The following is a 15,669-nucleotide window of genomic DNA, read 5'->3' as shown; positions in this document are numbered from 1 at the left end:
TATGGTTGTGGAAACAAGGATATAAATCCAGACTCCTCTTCCTCCTCCTCTTCTAAGTTTTGTGAAGGTAAGTTGCCATTAACCACAGGGGCAGGAAATGGGGGAGAGGTTCCTCAATGGTGACTGAAAGGAGCCTCCACCTGCAGAGGCAGCAAACCTGTGAATCCTTGGCCTCTATGCCTTGTTTGTTTGGCCCTCCACTGAGAAGGCTTGGCTGCTTTGGGAGACAGGATGCTGCACTCGATTGACTGCTGGTCTCATGTTCTTCAATAGTTTCTCAGAGCACGTGTGGATGTTTCCATAACAGCACACGGGTGGTCCCTCGGTGCTGGGCTTGTTCTATGTTTGTAATTTTTGAAAGGCGTCACATCAGATGCACGGCTGCAGACTTGACCAGATGGGGTCTGCCCTGCAGCTCCTGAAGACGTACTCCATACAAAGTGTACAGTATCACCCCTCCGCCGCCCCCTCCCCCAAGAAGACCCTTCTTTTGCCCCCAAGATGGCCGACGCTTCCCCTGGTCTGATGGACGTGCCTCCAGTCTCCGCTCTCTCAAAGGACATCTGGTGACGGCTCCGTGCGCCTCGCAGGTCAAGCCGGGCCAGGCTCCCCATCCACCGCCCGGATAGTTGGCAACCCTCTCCATTCGGGGCAGACGCATCTCGAGGAAGGCAGACAGCCAGGCAGACGGCGGGGGAAGCCGAAGGCGCCTCGGCAGAGCTCCAGCGCAGGCGACGATGGGCCAACCGGCGGCGCCTCGTTGACCCGCAGGGCAAGAGGGCGGGGGGCTGCTGCTGCTTCACCTGTTGAGTTCCCGTCCGCCGCCAGCGGGCTCCGGGGGCAGCGGGCAGCCGAGGCGCCTTTAAGAGGAGCCGTCGCCCGCCGGAGCCCTCCTCCGTTCCGCGCCCCGCAGCCCCCTCCGCAGGCAGGCACACCGGTGCGGCGCACAGCAGCAGCAGCAGGACGGCGGCGGCTGGCGGGCTGGTGAGGCGGGAAGCCGCGCCTGACCGGCTTGGCCCCGCGGCTCCCGGAGAGCTGCGCCAGACGCCGCCGCCTCTCCCTCGCCTAGCCCGGCCGGGGCTGAGCCGCGCGCGCCCGCAGAGCGCCATGGCCACAGGCGCCCGCCCCCGTGGCCCCGCACCCAGCTCGCTCGCTCGCCTGCCGCCGCCACGACGCCCCTGCCAGGTAGGCTGCTGGATGAAGGGGGGGTAGGTGGGTTGGTTGGGGGGGGGGCGCAATGGCAGAGATACTCCCAGCCTGCCCACGGTTGCGGACAGGGGTGCTGGAAAGCGGCGCCGAGCCTGGAAGGGAAACCGGCTTTGGTGGGTAACTCTGCAGGTGCAACCTGGCTGTACCGCCCGGTGGCCGAGGGGAGTGACGACCTCCGCCCCCCCAGCCAGTGAAGCGTGTTCATGGACTCGCTATTTTTAGGGGAGGGGGGGGAATCGCGACCCGCCAGGAGTTGGCAACGGGACAAGATCGGAGTTGCGCACCGATTGGTGGCACACACCTCCCCAGATCTTGGGTAGTCCGCTGGTGTGTGTGTGTGTCTGTGTGTGTCACCTCCTGCCCAGCTGTGTGGGGCGGGGAGGGGGGGACTGGACACGACCGTTTGGGTCCGCTCCCCTGAGAAGCCCTCCTACCGAGGAGTCAATAGCATGAATGGGAGCTGCGTAAAACCCTGCAAAGAGGATCACGCAGGAGTGCTGTTGTTCGGTGGATCCGGCCCACGGGCGCTACGGAACCTGTGGCTTCTCTGTGCCGTCATTGATTTCCTCTGGCACCCAAACGCATCGGCTGCAGCTCTCCCCCCACCCTCTAGTCTGGACTGAATTTTCCCTGGCGTTCGTGCATGCCTACAGCCCGTAAAAAAAGAAAGAAAGAGAGCGAGACGGGGATCGTTTCTCCACCTGTCCTGCCCAGTGGATCTTCTTGGAAGGATGCCCTTTGGGGAGGTGGATCCAGGAACCGCACGTCGTAGCGCTTCTGGTCAGGTTTACCCCATCAGTGACCCCCTGCCTGCCAGCCAGCCCAGCCTTGCACCAGAATTGCAAAGTGAGCTTCTTTTGTACTGGGAGGGAGTGAGGCTGGGGCGCTTAATCTCTTTGCCGGTCTGTGATTTTAAAGCACGGACCCTGGTCTTTTGATAGCCAGCGGGAGGGGCAGGCATGGGCCCGTGCCCCAGGTGTAATTCAGGATAGAACAGCAACAGGAGCCCAAGTGAGTTGTAAACACTGCGGGTCTTGGCACTGCCAAGCTGCCTCTGCCAGAACTGAGTGGCATTTCCAGGGTGATTAATGGCCTCCTTTGCCATTGGAGAAGAGATGAGTGATGGGCTGCCGTCCCCACTTTGGAAACCTTCAAAATGTCTTGATTGGGGCTGCAGGTGCCAAAGCTGCTTTAAGCAGAGTCAGGGCAGTGGTCCACCCCGGCCAGAACTCTACCTGGCAGCAGTTCTCCAAGGTCAAGGAAGATATTTATTTGTTTATGATGTATTTAACTCAATTGTACCCTGACTGTTTCCCTGATGGGCCCCCAAAGCAGCTTACAGTGGTCTCCCAGCCTCACTCCCTCCATTTTAGGCTGAGAGAGTATGACTGGCCCAATGTAACTGTGGGAGCTTCCGTGGCACGAGTGAGGATTCAAACCTGGGTCTCCCAGTTGCCAGTCTGACGTCTTGACTACTACACCACAGTCTCTCTCTCTCTCGGGACTGAACCGGAGTCCTTTTTGAACATTCTCTGCCACTGAGCTGTGGACCCTTCTTGCATTCAGAGTGGTAGGTGAGATTCTTGAGAAGAATAGCATGGGAGGAAAGAGAATCACTGGGAAAAGGGAGGGATTTGGGAAGTTCTTTAGCAGAAGGGGATGATGGAGATGCTTCTTGGGGAACATGATGCAGTTTGGCACTGAGTGGAGAATGTTTGGAAGCCAAGAAGCAGATCTCGGGACTGGCTGTCCTCTCTTCCTTGACCAGCACCGCAGGTTAATGATGCTGTTCTGCGGCTCCTGCCGCAGCATTTCTGGCTTCCCTATAGAATGTCAACACTGCATAAAGCTCGGATACTGAGAGATGCAAATTGAGTACAGTGATTTCCTTTAATTGGACAGAGCTGTGAGTAGCATAAGAATGTGCAGAGCTGAGCTCTGTGGCTGCTGGCACACTGGCTCCGCTGCTGGAATTGTAAATCTGCACGGTGGGTGCTTTCCCACTGGCATGCCAATGTTAAACCGAGTGGAGCCGATGCTACTGGACTGGCTAGCAGCAGCTCCAACTACCTAGGGGAGTCAGAGAGTTGCTGTGGTTTGCAGCTAGCTTTGGGGTAATTAGTCCTCAACAGACAATCCTTCTCTAATGTTCCACACTTCTGTGTCAGCAGAATTTGGGGAGAAGGGTAAACCCCAAATAGATAGGTTCATCTTATGCCATTGTTCTCTGTACCTTAATTTACCTAGTCTGGCTGGCAGATGAATGTTTTGGAGATGCCAGGAATCTTCTACATGCAAAATGTGTGCCCTCCCCAGTAGAGAATTCTGACGGCTTTAATTCTCTGGCAGAATTTGAACTCCCTTCTCTTGTTTCCCATCCCAAAGATATATCCTGCTGGATTGTTGGGGAGGACAGCTTAAATTGTAGTGTAACAGTGTGTGGGCATTACAGAAATAAATGCTGTACCAGAACTGAAATGTTTAAGTGGGAAGCATGAGGGGATACTAGAAGGCTAGTCAGTGTTGGGCAAGGAACAGACTAGCAGTATAGGTGGACTGAAGCAGGGTCTAAAGATTAGGTCTTGGGTATATTCTGCATGAACTGCCCCCCCCCCCCCAACTCTGTGGATTGCATATGATAACATTTTGTGCTCCTTACAATGACAGAGTTGCTGATTCTTCTGAAGATCAATTGTCTGTCATTTGAAACAAAAAGGTGGAGTTGTTCCTACCCTCTCTAAAAGATACCTCTGCATCTTCAAGCTTCCACTTCATTCTCCATCTCTTGCTAGATTTACTGCTGGGGGTGTATAGAATCCAAATGCCTGAATGGCTTACCCGGGAGCAGAAGTAACATGCTGGATTTTTTTTACTCCTTACAGTTCCACCCTAAGCAGAATTCGACTATTCAAAGCCCACTGACTTCAATGGATTTAGAAGTGTGTGTGACTATGCTTGGCAGGGTAATGTTAGTTGCTTGGGGTAAGCCATCCTTCTCTCCATCAAAGCCCACCCCCCACCCCCCATCTTACAGGCCTGTTGGAAAGACTGAGATGAAGTCAGAGAAACATTCTGAGCATGGGGGGCAGGGGGCGGGGGAGAAACACTCTTGAAGAAGAGAGGAGTTTGGATTTACATCTCCCTTTCTCTCCTGTAAGGAGACTCGAAGGGGCTTAAAATCTCCTTTCCCCCTCCCCCCACAACAAACATCCTGTGAGAGAACTCCAAAGAACTGTGACTAGCCCAAGGTTACCCAGCTGGCATGTGTTGGAGTGCACAAGCTAATGTGGTTCACCAGATAATCCACCACAGGGAATCAAACCCAGTTCTCCAGATTAGAGAGCACCTGCTCTTAACCACTACACCATGGTGACTCTATGTATCAGGAAGACAGAGTTCATGTGTTGCATACAGAAGGTCTGAGGTTCAGCGTGGTTTCACCCACTAGCTGGAAGATCAACAGTAGTAGGAATCTTTTCTTTTCTCCTCTTCTTGTCCATTAGAGCTTACCTTGGTGTTACTTGTCTCTCTGTAGGTAAAATTTGGATGTTGTCTACTTTGGATTCACTTACAAGCAGGTGATTCTTTCTTGGGGTGTGTGGGGAGGGTAGTCTAATTCTTTTTCCCCCACTCCTAGATGACATCCAGACTTGTCCATGAAGTAGCTGTAGTGCTTTCTTAATATCAGTCTTGTGCATCTAAAGAACGTATGAACAGTTGCAGCACTGTGTTGTCGAAGGCTTTCGCGGCCGGATTCAACTGGTTGTGGTGGGTTTTCCGGGCTGTGTGGCCATGGTCTGGTGGATCTTGTTCCTAATATTTTGCCTGTAACTGTGTTACACAGTGTGTAACAGACTTCCCTTTGTGATACACCTCTGAAGATGCCAGCCACAGATGCAGGCAAAACATTCGCAACAAGATCCACCAGACCACGGCCACACAGCCCGGAAAACCCTCCACTACCAGTTGCAGCACTGTTTTAATTTTTTTTAAAAGGCAAACATTGCTGGTACTGGCACAGCTTATAAATTGTTAGCAAAAAAAATACACCATTGAGTTGTATGCAAGTCAAATATGACCCCCCCCCTTTTATGGTGCAATTACTAGTCTGAGCTTTTGTGGTATGAATGATGTGGTGCTTCATATCTTAAGCCTTGTAGTAAATACCCACTATCTCACTGAACTCTCCAGTAAAATTGTCAGGAATTGGAGCGTGGAAAGCCAGTGAACCCCACAAGCTGCTGTTAGATCTTGCATCCATCCCAGGTTCAATCAAATGTAAGGTGTGTACTATATGCTAATGTGTGTTTTAAAGATTGCCTTTGATATAAGCTGGGGGGGGGAATCTCATGAGCAATTCGCTTCATCACTAATCATGCAAAGTTGCCTGAAGTCCCTGTGTGTGTGAGCATTTCCTGAGTGTCTTGAAAATGGTCATGTGACATTGCAAAGCCAGAAGAACAATGGCCAAGTAGGGCTAGTAGTATTGTGCCCAGTGTCGGCAGGGATGGGTGTCAGATTTTAGGTGTGGGATGCTGAGTTGGGAAAGGCTGCAAAGCTATTTAAAATTCCTAGAGGTTTCACCTCTGTTGTTTTAAGGCAGCAATCCCAAGTAAGGCTGAAAAATGACTTGAAATGTTAAGGTTGAATTTCTGAATGGTTTTGCAGCCAGTTCTTTTTGTTTTTAGCTATGGGCCATGACATGTGAGAGCAAGAATTTGTTTCTTTTTTTATAAAAGTGACTTGGTTTTGTTCATTATTAAAGTGAATCATGCCTTTATTTTGTATTTCCCCATTGGTTTCAATGACAAATGCATTCCTATCTGTAAAATTGTTCTTTATCCAAACAGGAGGAAATTCTCTGGGATTCTACTCCTTCCCTATTAGATTTTAGGCAGATGAAGAGAAAATATAGCTGTTTTACAGGCTTAGGAGGCAGAGATGTTTGTCAAGCCAGTTGAAGAAAGCAGGTAGGGTGGCAGGTTTATAGTACATAAATAAATGCCATTGGGCAGGCACAATGTCTAAGAGGAAGGTGATGGTTATGCAGGGAATGTGATGGGACGAAGGTATAGTTTGTATTTTAATCCAGTCTTTCGGCTTGCTCTCTTTGGCACTGGTTGTGTGAGGTTTCCCCACCCTTCTCTTCTCTTAAGGGCATCACATGTAGTTCTCCCTTAATTTATGTGATCTTAACTTGAGATTTTAAAAACATTATTGCTGAATGGAATTGTGCCTTCTGGGGCACTGTAGTTTTAGTGTAGTTGCTCTCACATGGAGCTCTTACTGTGCTCCTCCCCCTGCCAAACGGCAGCAATTTTTCTGAATTGCATCATGTGATCATTTACCTTCTGAGTCTTCCCCAGCTTCACCGCATGGTTTGTTTATTCTCATTATTTATAATCCACCTTTCTCACAGGGGCTCAAGGCAGATTACACATAGTGGGTCAGTACAGTCAACACAAGGGAACATTCCGTAAACAATGCATTAGGATTGTTGAAGTCTGGAACCAACCAGAAAGAACTAAATCATTGCATAAGGATTAATATGTCATATTAAGTGGTGCAAAAAGTATATGATAGGATCCTACTTACAGTAAGCTATACTCAGATGTATAGTAGATTTGTTCTGGAAAGTTGTTCCCAAAGCAGGTTTTGGATTTGTGTAGATGGAAAGGTGCAAATTTCTGCGCCACACCATCCATATCTGGCACCATTTCCTTCTCATATCCTTTCCTGTTCACCATTTCCTCCTCCCTGCCACTAGCAAACTTTTTTGCTATTTTTAAAGTAGTAGGTTGTACTATAGTTTTCCTATAGTGACATACCCACCACTGATTTTTCAGACAAAAACAAATCTTGGCAAAAAGCACACAGGCGCAAGGGGAAAGTGCAGAGAAATCCATATGGCAAAGCTTCGTGGCCGTACCAGTGCCTTTGTGTTCATAGCAAAAAGTGGAATTGGATCATCCACATGTGGATGTAACCTGTGCCTTTCTGAGCGAAGTGCCTATGTGTTGCTAAGGGAAGACAGCAGATATTGCCTGGTGTTGTGGGAGAGGGGAAGACAAGTGTCACATTTGCATCTACCACCTTTCTACCCCACACATCTACAGTACTGCCTGTTATCAAAGGGATGTAAACAAACAGGTTGCTTCTTACTAACTACCGTGTTTCCCCGAATATAAGACAGTGTCTTATATTAATTTTTGCTCCCAAAGATGCGCTATGTCTTATTTTCAGGGGATGTCTTATATTTCTGTATTCTGTTTGTCAGGCATGCTTCCAAACAAAAACTTTGCTATGTCTTACTTTTGGGGGATGCCTTATATTTCGCACTTCAGCAAAACCTCTACTATGTCTTATTTTCCGGGGATGTCTTATATTCGGGGAAACAGGGTAGCCCAGCGGCAGCACTCTCCATTGCTGGGGGAGGGGGAAGTGCTCTTTGACTCTCTCCCTTCTCCACATGGCAGTGCTTCTTGCATGCCAGCACATGCAAGCCAAGCCTCCATCTTCATGCCTAGCAGGTGCAGAAAACAGGTTGCCTTGATCACAAGGAGTCTGCCTCTATGAAATCAAAGCCTGAACCAATCGGTCTACAGTGGGACTAGAGGGGGCCAGTTTGCACTGATAGCCCTGTCTTTCTGATCCTTTTTGGTGAGTGCTTTGTTGAGTGGTAAATACCCCTGTCAGTTACAAATCTGCTAAATAGCTGACTGATGGGAAATCAAACTCAGATGTCACAATAGCAGATATCTGACATTTTCTAAATACTACTGACATTAATTTCCAGTCACATTAGTTATAATGACTGTATTAACAAATAGAGATTTTTCAGTCTAGGTTTTTATTTGTTAGTATTCATTTCTGGTGAAAAACGGGCAGACTCTGAGAGAAGAAATGGTCCTGGGGAAGAACCCTGTCCCCTGTTTGCCCTGGCTCTGCCGCCACCCACCAAGGAGGGAGAAAGAGCCCAGTCACCCCCATGCTGGGCTCAGACCTCTTCCACACATGCAGAATAATACACTTTCAATCCACTTTCAGTGCACTTTGCAGCTGGATTTTACTGTGCCTAGTAGCAAAATCCACTTGCAAACAATTGTGAAAGTGGATTGAAAGTGCATTATTCTGCATGTGTGGAAGGGGCCCCAGGAAGGCAGTTCACCTCCTTTCCTTGTTTGCATGGGTCTCTGCTAGCTTGAGGCAGTGGTGGTTGCTCCTAGCCTCAAATGTAGTGGTGGCAGCTCCTGTCCGCCTCTCAAGAGGCAGTGGCAACCCCTCACTTGGACCAGCGTGGCTTGTGCAGGGAAGGAGGCAGCCTCTCAGTCTAGTGGACAAGAGAGAGTCTCAGAGTAAGTATAGATAGAAGGCCAAATTATAGAAACTTGAATACCTTTTGCCAGAAAGTCTGTGTTTTATATAAGAAATGGGAGTTTGCTTACATTTGCCCATTGGAATGTGTGCACACATGGCTGAGAATGAAATTGCTCCCCAATTATTTCCAGTGACATTTGCAAGGATAAGGCAAACCTCAGGAATTGGTGAAACGCATTTATGAATCTAGCCACAGGTGGTTAAGTTACTTTGTCCAAGAGATCCTCAACAAAAGACACCTGGGCTCATTCCGCACACGCAAAATAATGCACTTTCAAGCTGCTTTCACAACTGTTTTTGCCATTCCGCACAGCTTCAAAGAGCCCTGAAAGCAGCTTGAAAGTGCATTATTCTGTGTGTGCGGAATGAGCCCTGGTGTGCGTGTGTTAGCTAGAGAATGCAAAGATGCTAGAGAGTGCAAAGATGCTAGAGAAATGACATCCGGCATTTGTGTGAACTGCATTACAAAAATACCAAAAGCAAGTCTCCTTTCAGGGAAACCTGTTGTTTGTTTACACAGTAGCAAAAGTCATTTTCTCCTTTGGCTGGCAAACACAGGTGATTGGAAAGGACCATTTTTTGTTACTGAAAAGAATAGAGTCTGACTTTAAAGGTGAATTAAAAGGGCAATTCCCCTGAACATACAGAGAAAATCGGAGGAAAGCTGCTTGGAGATTGCTTTCTATCCGGGAGAGAACCCGATAATGATTCATCATTAAGCCAATTGGAGTCAAAATGGAATGACAGAGATTCAATCAGGTGGAAAAATGGAGCGAAAAGAGCAGATACTGATCTCAGGCATGGAAACTTAGGTGGTTGCAGTGAAGAGGCAAACATTTGTTGTGTGAGGTATTCATTTAACCTTTCTGATGGGTTGGCATCATCAGCCTATTTTTGTTTTTTGATGAAAATGAGTGGATTTTTCTTCTCCCAAACACAAAACAGTCCAGGAGCTGTAATTTTGCTCTCAGCACCCTGTTGAACATGCTGTTGCTTGTCTGGTGATTGGAAGGAAATGCTACAGTTTCTTAGAGCAATTGGGACTCTGTGCAAGGGGTTCAATAGGAAGACCCTGCTTGTCTATGTAGTGAGAGATTATTCATGGACTGGGTGGGGGAGGGGGGGAGGCATATTGTTCCTGGCATGTCCCAGCTGCCTCTTTCATGCTGGGATGATATGATTTGCAATTAGAAATTGTTCAGCTTAATTTTGTATGAGAAGAAGGGATTTCATTGTTTACTGCAATATTTATACCTGACGATTCGGGCATGGTGCCTGAGGTGGGTGGAGTTTTAGAAGAGGAAGTGATGCCATAGATCCACCCTCTGAAGTGATAATTCCCCTGAAGATGCCTGTAGTCTGGAGAATCAGGTGTAATTCTGGGAGAAATCCCAATCCTACCTGGAGGCTGGCAGCCCTACTACCAGCTAATAAACACACTCTCTCTCTCTCACTCTCTCTCTCTGTGTGTGTGTGTGTGTGTAATAGGGTGGAGGCAATGCACTGAGTTTGACAATGCCATGTGACACCATCCTTAGATATTTCTGAGAGGATGTATGGCAGAGATATGGGTTGGTGGCAGCCCCATGTTCTCCTTGATGCTTACTTAGGCCCTAGTAGTTTTGCCTGCCACTGACTTGCATGACTTTGAAATGCACTCAAAAGATTTATATTCCTTATTGTTATCATACCTGTTCCCAATGGAATCTATTGCTCCCTTAGCTATTTAAGAAAACGAGACCCTTTCCCTTCCATCAGCCTATTATCCTGCCACTCATGGGGACAGTTGAATGTAGTTCATGTTGCAGCTGTTGTAACCCACTCCAGACCTTGAGAATGGGGAGGAGATTCCCCATAAATTACCAACGTCTTCCTCCTCACACACCCCGTTTAGCTTTTTCTGCATAACTTGGGACCTGCAGCCTAATCATATGCATTAGATTCAATGGGATTTTGCTCCCAGATAGGTTTTGATGGAATTGCAGCCTTTGTGTAAAAATCCTTTCTTCCTCTCATGGAGGAGATATGCAGTCCATATCAATTATGCCTCTTTCCTTTTTATTACTCCTCATCACCTGTCCTATCAGCTCTGACTGGGATTGATGCCAGATTAAGAAGCCTATAACATTTATCTGGGTCTAACAGTTTTGGCTGTTGAATATTGGCACTGCATTCCCTTTCCCCTTTCCCTCTTCCAGCCCTGCTTGCAAGGACTAACGGAAGATTGCAGTGGGAGATTCAAATGCCAGTGCAGTGCTGACACCCTTTATCTCTCTGCTGAGGTGTGACATGATGTCTGCCCATCACTGGCTGGTGCACCAGACACCCTGCGAGTGTTGGCGATGCTTGAATACCCACCAGTCTAGCCTATACCCTGCTTGCTAGTTTTTCAATAGACTGTTCATTGAGGCGTTTGGCAGGTTGATTTACCGTATTTCTTTCTAACAGTGCAGTACAGTACAATAGGATTTTTGCACGTACATCTTCTCACACACCTCAACTGAGTTCAAAACAATGGTATTCCTTGCTCAGAGAGATTCATCTGGCCTCCTCCGTCATTATCTTCTGCTAGCAGCTGAAGATTTTTCGGTTTCCTCGCTGTTCCTCTGCTGACCCTACTTCCTGTTTATGCCTTTTGCTTAATAGTTGTTTTGTTATCTGTATAAATATAAGAACTTGAAAGTTGGTTATAACAATTTTAGATCGTTTTCTCTCTTGGGGTCCCCAAGTTGAATGGAAAGGTAGCATAAAATGTTTTAAATAAATAAATATTCCTCCCTCCCCCCGCCCCACTGCCTTTCCTTGCTATATCATTGGTTCAGCAGACAAGTGTTTCAATAGACAGTTATATCCATCACAAATCATATAAATGAATGATAATGAATGGTGGCATTAAAAAAAGATCCATGCATTTGATCTTTCCTAAGGAGCCCTTGATGACATTGATGGCTTCCAATCTATTTGAACTGTGTAGTATTGGGGAAGGGGGGGGGATGCAAACCGGTTTGGCAGGTGTTTGAGGCAGAACCGAACAGACCTGGTGATCAGTTCAAGGTTGGCCCTGCAGCTGAATAGGGTAACTTTGACTGCTGAACATAGTGTGAAATTCATGGCATCCCTCCAAGAGTGCTCTAGGTTAATTAATACTGTGTTAACTATCAACCAGAGCTTCCAATAAGCTAAGGTAGGCTACTGGTATAGACAGCCAAAGTACTTTGGGGCTATAACTGGGGAGACCCAGAAGAAGAGGAGTTTGGATTCATACCCCTGCTTTCTGTCCTGTAAGGAGATTCAAAGGGACTTACAATCTCCTTTCCCTTCCTCCCCACCCCCCACAACAAACACCCTGTGAGGTCAGTGGGGCTAGGAGAGCTCCAAAGAGCTGTGGCTCGCCCAAGGTCACCCAGCTGGCGTATGTTGGAATGCACAGGATAATCTAGTTCTCCAGATAAGCCTCCACAGCTCAAGTGGCAGAGCAGGGAATCAAACCCGGTTCTCCAGATTAGAGTGCACCTGCTCTTAACCACTACACCACTGCAGTCACGTTCAGATACTCAAACTGCTCTGAAGATCAGACGGATTGGCTGGAAGTGAGTCCCACACAGCAATTGGCTAGGAATCCATCATTGCAACGCGTTCCATCGTTAGGCAATCATGTCTTAGTGTGTGTGTGTGTGTGTTAAATGATATTATATAATGTTGGTGTTAAATTGATATGTGGTTAATTGTGTAATTGATAACCTGATATTAGATACTGTTAAGAATTACTGAGCTTATTGCTATGTATTTTGTTTTTCATGCATTATATTTACTATGTGCTATTGGTTGTATTATTGCTCGCTGTTGTTCACTGCCCAGAGCCCTTTGGGGAGGGCGGTATACAAATTAAATTTAACATAACATAACACACACACTTTTATAACTAGTGGTCCTGTATTCATTTTTCTTGACCTTTCAAGTAGCTCTAGTGTTACAGGATTAGGATTTGTTCCCATTCCTTGTTTGCACAGCCTTATTTTTCTCCTGGTCGTAAATGACAGTGCCTATAGACCCCCATATTCAAGTTACAGTGCCCTCTTGAGTTTTCTTTGTACATTCATTGGACAATTCTTATGTTATATTCAATGCATATGCCGCAGAAAGTGTGTTTTATCCAGGTCCTGCTCCCTGGTTTTGCTTTTTAAATGTTCATACATTGGTTGCTTCTTACAGCCAGCTGCATCTGCATGTAGGTTGTACACATATTAACTGTAGGATGGGAATAAGGCTATAGATTGTAAGAGCTGGTGGGGGACATTTCACTCCTGTGATCCCTTCCTTTCTCTCCCCCCCCCCCCTTGACTGACACTTGTGATACAGCCCTCCTAAAATGAACTGGACTATTCATGTCTGTTGGACCTCAGAAAACAGCCAGAGGGCCTTGCCCCTTGCCCTCTACTGTGTTAAACTTTCGCCCTCCCTTCTATCTTTTTTTATTGGGTTACTTTGGCTTGCCTTTGGAAGAAAGGTTGCTACCTTGACAGTCACGTTTCACTGAGTCTTCAGAGAGACAGGTTTCTTTCACCTCCTTCCTTGCCTTCTGCTTGCAGCAGCAGAACATGGCAAAGGTGGAGGCCTCCAGGAGGCAGTGTCTCCCTGCAGTGCTTGCTGCTGGCCAGCCCGGCTTTGATGCTGCTAGACACAGCTTTGCTTTTAGTTGTGGAGGGAACCTTAGCCCCAAATCTCTCCCGGCTTCCCTAAGGTCTTGAATTAATAGGGCTGTCGTCCCAGTTTTTTTCTCTTCCTGACCCTGAGTTATCAGTGCTCTGACAAATGCTGTCCCCAGGAAGGGACCGCTTGTCACAGTGCTGAAGATTTTGGCGGGGCGGGGGAGGGCTGAAATGAATCTAGGAGCACCTTTATGCTCCTCCGACTGTCGGCTATGACAAGTTGCTGCCTTTGCAGGGAATAGCAGTGCTCTGATCGCCAGTCAATTTCTTCTTGGTGGTATAGGGCCATTTCCCAGAACGCATGAAGCTGCCTTCTACTGTATCGGGCTACTGTGGTCTGAAAGTGAGTATTATCTATTTGGACTAACAGCTTGTCAAGTAGAGGTTTTTCACATCGCCTTCCTGGAAATGGCAGGGATTGAACCTGTGACCTTCTGTGTGAAAAACAGCTGCTTTATCACCTAGCCATGGTCCCTCTCCTTTACTCCAAACATGACAACTGTGGGAGTAAAGCGAGCCTGTTTTTGTTTCCCCTCCATACAAGTCCGTTTCTGCCAAGTTCTATCAGGATGCTACTGACTGGTCTTCCAGAGCAGCTCCCTTGATCTTATGCAACCCAGGCATGTATTTTCCTATCAACACCCTGCACAGAGGATGTCTTGGATTTCTTAAATTTAGAAGCTGCAGTGATCTGTCGGTTCATATTACATGATTCATTTCCAACGAGAAAAGCTTCAGAGGAGGAAAATATGAAAAAACAATGTAAAATGGAGGGCCTGTGTGATTTACTTATTTGTTTGAAATATTTATAACCTGCTTTTCTCTTTAATGTGGGAAAGAGAGTGGCTTACCCCCACATGATTATTTTTTGGCTTTTGGCCATAGGCTCCACCCTTGCGATAATGCCTTTGTGTTTGAAAATAAATGATGGCTCTGATGTCCAGTGGGTTTCGTTTAAAGGAGAAAGCTGTGATCTTGGAGGCAGGAAGTTTTGTGTGTTTGTTGCATAAGGGCTGCTGGATCAGTTTTTTAAATAGCTTTAGGATATTAGCGTCCTAACGGTCTCTGAAAGAGATGGGTATGACTCACACTGCCATAAATTCTGCTGTGGTTTTGCTAAGCATCCTAGAGAAATTATACAAAATTACAGATTTATTTTCAGGATTCCATTATTTCCATGGACAGATTTCATAGCCAGATGATACATTTTGAATGGCTGGATGACTTCTTGTTGACCGGCTGGACGGTTTCAAATTAGGTTCCTGCAATCTAATTATAGCCCCCATATCACGGAAAATGTGTCGTCTGGAACTCGCTGTCCATTCAGTGTTGGCGTGCCCTTTGAGCTATTCTAAAATAATTAGAGGTGGCATGCGGAATCTGTAATCTTTCCCATTGGGGATGACGATCACTGCATCCGTTCTGAATTGCTGGACGAATGATTTTTAAAAGGATATCTCCCTCCTTCTCCACAGGACGTTGCAAGCCATTAAAAGTGCAGAAGAAGTCTTGCAAGGGTCTGGTTTCAATAGTCATTGCCCAGAGAAGTATGGACCTGTGGAGAGCGAGGGGTGAGAAAGGTTTCCCATGATGGTTGAGTCTTCTGTGCCCTGCCTGGCACTTTGCTCCCTCTCCCTGAACAACTAATAGGAGTACAGTAAATTAGGCAACTATTCAAATCTGGTTTTCTGGGATAAAGTTTACTGCATTCTTGGACCAGAATGTTCATTGTTTTGGTATGAATTGTTTCATGCAACCTCACAGAAAAAAGATGCTCTGTCCTCAGCAGCAAGCTCATCCCACCACTGTTTTTCCCTCAGAAGGGTTGAATCACTGTGCCACATAGAAACACATCTTGCTGTGACATACCTCTGAAGATGCCAGCCATAGATACGGTGAACCATTAGGAGCAAAAACTACCAGACGACGGCCACACAGTCTGGAAGACACTCAACAGTCACAAGGGTTACATTTGTTTGGCAAGGAAGGAGCTCGTGGAGGGAAAGGCTGGCTGAAAGCAACACAACCATTCTGAGCTGAGTTTGCTATGTTCCCCTGGCACCCCTTTGGGAGTCTAGAAGGGTAGGATTGCCAGTTTCAAGTTGGGAAACTCCTGAAGATAGAGGGGTAGCGCATGGGGAGGACAGTGACCTCAGTAGGGTGCCAATGATTGGGACAGGGTTGTTCTAGCAGGCTCATTCTGATATGGACTCACTCATTGCCTTAGGATAATTATAACTCACCATTCCCACCAGCCAATTGGCCATGCTGGCAGGGGCTGATGGGAATGGTAGTCCATGAACATCTGGAGCACCATAGGTTGGCCACCCCTGCTGCCCTCCAAAGCATCCATTTTCTCCAGGAAAACTGATCT

At 47.2% G+C, this 15,669-nt stretch overlaps 1 protein-coding gene across 1 annotated transcript in view; it reads left to right on the top strand.

Annotated features, from left to right (window-relative positions):
- Positions 1-961: 961 nt before the first annotated feature.
- Positions 962-15,669, top strand: part of HTR2C (5-hydroxytryptamine receptor 2C) — a 228,205-nt gene continuing 213,497 nt past the window's right edge. Inside the window, exon 1 of the mRNA XM_048514813.1 lies at positions 962-1,185. The gene's annotated coding sequence lies outside the window, so the exon portion shown is untranslated. The remainder of the gene's footprint in view (positions 1,186-15,669) is intronic.

Source organism: Sphaerodactylus townsendi, linkage group LG13 (genome assembly GCF_021028975.2).
Source record: "Sphaerodactylus townsendi isolate TG3544 linkage group LG13, MPM_Stown_v2.3, whole genome shotgun sequence".
Lineage (NCBI taxonomy): Eukaryota > Metazoa > Chordata > Lepidosauria > Squamata > Sphaerodactylidae > Sphaerodactylus > Sphaerodactylus townsendi.
The sequence above is the reverse complement of the archived record's forward strand: the minus strand, read 5'-3'. Positions and strand labels throughout refer to the sequence as shown.